The sequence below is a fragment of the Gymnoscopelus braueri genome (genome assembly GCF_963280865.1).
Source record: "Gymnoscopelus braueri genome assembly, chromosome: 2".
NCBI lineage: Eukaryota > Metazoa > Chordata > Actinopteri > Myctophiformes > Myctophidae > Gymnoscopelus > Gymnoscopelus braueri.
The window spans coordinates 52434647-52440005 of NC_137604.1; positions in this window are offsets into that span (position 1 = coordinate 52434647).

Consider the following 5359-nt stretch of genomic DNA (forward strand, 5'->3'; position numbering starts at 1 on the left):
GGTGTTACTATAAAGTTGGATAATTTACCAATTTACCAGTTCAGATGTAACTATCACAGGCGCTATAAAACTCATACATTTCAATTAGGTAATCGATTCCTCCCATCATTGAACTGTGCTTCTTTGTCTGCGATAACACAGACAGAGGTGGAATAGGATAGTTGGTTAGGTGTCATAAAAAACAAGACCAACAAAATTAAACTATACGGTTCAGGAGACTGAATTCTTCCTTTGGATTTAAAAACAGCTCTTGCTGGCGAAAGGACCTTTCTGTGTGGAGTTTGCATGTTCTCCCCGTGTCCCCTAGGGTAGGTACCCTCACAAAAAACATGTAGTAATCCTGGTCTCTATACTGCCTCTCCCTGGTCAGCCGGGGGGCCTGACGGTGGCGAAAGGAACTGGTTGGAATAACGTGTTCCTTCCACGCGCTACGTCCTACCGGGGAAACTGCCCCCTGTCAGGTGATAAGAAGCGGCTTGCTAGCTCCTCATGCATTGAAGGAGGCATGAGCTCAGTTCTGGGCTTTCCATAGGCTGGCAGAGGGAGAGTAGCGCCCAGGATTACATAGGCAATTGGCACTGGGTGAAAAGATTGGTTAGAGAAAAAATAATAATAACAGCTCTTGCAACGTTGATGCAATGTCAGAAAATTTCATGTGTAAAAGTACACACCAGTCTTTACAGACTTCTCGGGGGAATGCTTTTCTTCCTTCGGGGGAACTGCCTAAACATACAGATCTGTGTAAATTCCTTAAAATTCATTAATAAATGAATGCACTGCTGAATATATATTTTTTGGGTTGTTTTTACTCTGTGTGTGTGTGTGTGTGTGTGTGTGTGTGTGTGTGTGTGTGTGTGTGTGTGTGTGTGTGTGTGTGTGTGTGTGTGTGTGCGTGCGTGCGTGCGTGCGTGCGTGCGTGCGTGCGTGCGTGCGTGCGTGCGTGCGTGCGTGCGTGCGTGCGTGCGTGCGTGCGTGCGTGCGTGCGTGCGTGCGTGCGTGCGTGCGTGCGTGCGTGTGTGGAGCTCTAAAATGGCACTGGCTTACTACAGTACTTACTAAAGCACTGCAAATCCACTCTCCTCTGTCACCATCGTGGTACACGCAACACTATCCCAAAGCTCATTAAACGCCACTTAGAGCCTGATCAGACGATGCCTTTTGCAGGCTGCAAAATGCAGGGTGCAATGCCCTGCCGTTTTATGCAATCTACAAAGCAGAGCAGCTTGGCAGTGCCTTTTTTCCCTCTTGATGTGCTTTTAACTTGGGGAATCAAGGATGCCCCCTGGATCAAGTTGGGGCATCCAGGGCTCTCATACAAAAATGTGTGTGACACATACAGCGCAAAAACTCAAAGGCACCCTGCAATTCAAACGCAGCAGGCAAAAAGCTTCACTAAAATGTATGACAATTACAAAAAGATGGCCCCTGCTGCTAAAACGCATGCTGGCTGATTGGGCCCTTATAGGCTCCATTAATTTAACTTCTTCATCTTCTTCTTCAATAGTCTTCTTCTTCTTTGTCTTCTTCTTATTGTTTTACAGCGGCTGTCTTCCAGCCTATTTGAACATTACCGCCACCTTCTGCTTCACCACACATACACAGGCACGCACACACACACACATTCACCCATGGTTATCAATCCGTTTATTGTGCATTCCTGCACTCCTGATTCCCTCAAATTATTCCTCACTAGACCATACCCGGTGAAGTGTGCAGGCGAAAGTAGTTGCAAACGTGGGGTTATTGCGTGTCCTGTCGCACGTCCCGTCGCGCCGCACAATGCTGTGTGGCGGTGCACAATGCACCAAACTTATCCTTCTCAACACTGTTTCCTCTCTTCTCTGATAATACGCATACTTTTACACTCTTTTGAATGCGTTCAATCAGTTTCTCACCGTCCCTGCCAGTAGTATGGGAGGTAATGAGCCGCCCTTTGTAAGCTGCTCAAAGTTGAAGATTATTTTCATACATCAAGTTCAGCCAGATAACAGGTCCCCCCCCCCCCCCCGGCTTACATTCAATTAGAATAATGTGATCATTCAGAGTGAGATAATGTTAGACACACAGGGACACGAATAAGAGAAGATTTGTAAACATTTTTCAAAAACAATGTTGTTCTAAGCTCAGAACGTGTCAGCTATTTTTGAATAACTGAAAAATAAGATAGGGTTCTGTTCCCTGTTCATAAGTTTGCTGGGGACCCCCTGGAACCCCATCAAGGACCCCTGGCGTTCCCCAGACCCCACTTTGCGAACCAGTGATGTACACTGTACAGTATACTGTATAAGGACCGATATCAGACTGTGCCTCACTAACTGTGATTTTACTTTGAAGGGTTAAAGCATTAACTGCATAGTGAGTCAATCTACATATTGGCCAGATAATGTCCTCTTCCTCCATGCATTTACTCAGTGCACATCAGCTGGATTGCAGGCCAGTTAACCCATTAAAACATGGGAACGCATCTCTGTCATTTTAGATTTCTTTGGCTATTCAAAAATAGCAGATCTACAAGCTCATAGCGCAGCACCAAGTGCCACGCTATGAGCTTGTAGATCTGCTATTTTCGATAAAGCGGGAAAATTTGTGCAATTCTTTGAATATATATATATTTAAAGCGAATATTTGTAACTGAAAACTTTGCTTCTGGAGGCCCTGGAACAAAATATTTTACAAATGTTATACAATTTTTGCAAATCTTTCAATATGTATATTTTTAACCGTTTGTACAATTTGTATCTTCTTGTATATCTAGTATATCTACTATTTTTGAATAGCAAAAGTATAGAATAATGGTTATAGCACAGATGCGTTCCCGAATTGAATGGGTTAATAAGCACAATGCAAATGCTCGGTGTCATTGTGTGCATTGACTGCTTTAATATAGACTTTTCACCAGAGTCAGTCAATAGTAAATGCACTGTGTGCATTTACTATTATCTCACAACCGCGAGCCTTTGTGCTCACTCACACACACTCTAGTAAATAGGAGCATTGTCCCATTATAATCTCCAACAATAGAGATGTGCTTTGTGGGATAAAGAAAATGAATGGTGAACCTTCAAGAAGGTCTACAGGAGTCATTAGAGGTGATCCATAGATGACTGATGCGAATGATGTTGATATATTGACAAAGTTATGCACACACACACACTCATGGATGCACAGTCACTTGGGACCATAAGTAAAATCCCTGATCGAGATGAGAATAGATTGTTCATTAAGTCTTGAAGAGGGTACTCTCTCCAGAGACAGGCACGCACGCGCACGCACACGCACGCGCACACACACACACACACACACACACACACACACACACACACACACACACACACACACACACACACACACACACACACACACACACACACACACACACACACACACACACACACACACACACACAGCAAAGCAATCTAAAGGAGATTTATACCAGGGCAGCCAATTAATAATCAATGCAACATTTTCTCACACATTCATCAATCACCATATAGCCGTGATATAAGTAAAATAAGAGCCACTCACAATATTAGCCCAGCTGCCTACCAGAGACCCCAGAGACGTACTAACATCCTCATGCTCAGTATCCCCTCCTTGGTGAGTTATGACCAAATACAGAAGAACAGAGCATGAATCCTAAGGATGTGTGTCCACATTTGAATGCATTTTATGCATTATGATGTCTTGTACTTTAGGTGTTGATGTAAGTTGTCATGCAACACTCTGGGACTGCAGAATCGCTGCCCTATAAACACCCCCGTGTCTACTGTAGCATCAGGGTCTTGAGATCTGCGGTGGTGTTAGCTCCACTGTCTCGGCGCAGTGTGTCTACGTATAGGTGGTGCGTCTGACGCAGTGCCCAGCCAGCCAGCCTCATACTTCACTGTCTGACCTTGTCTGTGACCCATGGGAGGCGCCCGCAGAGGTCCACGTTCCTGATGTGGTCTGATGTGTGTGCCGTTCGTACTTTGTAGCATTCTTTTGTAGACGCCATCCAGGGCCTTTTCCTGCTGCACTGTGAACGTCCATGTCTCAGCCCCGTACAGCAGTACTGACTCCACTGTAGCCACAAACAGTCGCCTCTTGAGGTCATCTCCCATTTCAGATTTATCACTGCGATGCTTTGTGAGAAAGGGGCCAGCTTCTGAGTTGTAAATTCAGGCTGTATAGGAAGTGACAGTTCATATGAATGGCCTGTAGTCTCGCTGTTTTACCCCTGCTGGTGTCAGAAAGAATTAGGCTCCATTCAAGCGGATGGGTTTTTGCCGAACTTTACACTTTTTTTTAATAAACACTTAGTTTTAATAAACATTATCATAAATTTTATATGCTTCCAGTCGCTAGTTTAAAGTCTTCTTTCAATCACCATGATATGCGTTTTGGTAAATTATGGTCCCATTTATTTTTAAATGGATGATAAAGTAGGGTATACTGTAGGAGGGGCGTGGCTACCTTGTGTTGATTTCATTGACAAGCTACACAACCAATAGCATTCATTGCCCACCCCCTCTCTGGTCCCAACCAATAGCATTAATGAATTACCGGTTTCTTATTTGCATATTCGGACCAGATATAGAAAGATGGCGGATTTGAAATTGTTGAAAAATAGGCTTCATTTATGGTCTGTAGTCTATGTGCGTAACTTTGTCCAATTCTATTTTACAGTCTATGTTTGTGAGCCTGTAGATCAGCTATTTTGACTATTTTTCAAAATTTCAAATTATCAATACGGCAATGCATTGATTTTAAAAAGAAAATGTACTTTGTAATTTGTACTTTTGAATACTTGAGTATATATAGGGAGTTACACACAACAAATAAGGGGAGCTGTCTTGGCTGTGCTCTTCCTGAATTCCACCTTCATCTCAACAGTATGTAGAGCATCCATGTTCCATGTTTTTCTGGTTGCACCAGGAAGCCACGTGGTCAAAGTTAAACTCCCATCTGTAGTTTTGTCTCCATTGGAGATTAGACCAATGAATGAGGCTGTGTCCTCTGTAAACTAAAGGAGCTTGAGTAATTTGTGGCTGAGTAGCTATTGTGTAGAGAGAGAAGAGCAGTGGAGAGAGCACACAGCTCTATTGCCAAGACGTACTTATATCCAGCCACATGCACCGCTGCCTGTATGTTAGGAAATCAGTGATCCTCTTGCAGGTGCAATCAGGCATGCACACCTGGACTTGTCACAGAGTAAAGCTAGGATTATAGTATTGATTGCAGAGCTGAAGTCCACAAACAGGGTTCTTCTGCATGGCACAAGTTCCAGGGCTGTCAAGATGCTGGAGAATTTAGTGTTGGCTAGGGATGTAATGATTCACTCAACCCACAATTCAATACAATTCACAATACTATGGGTTCA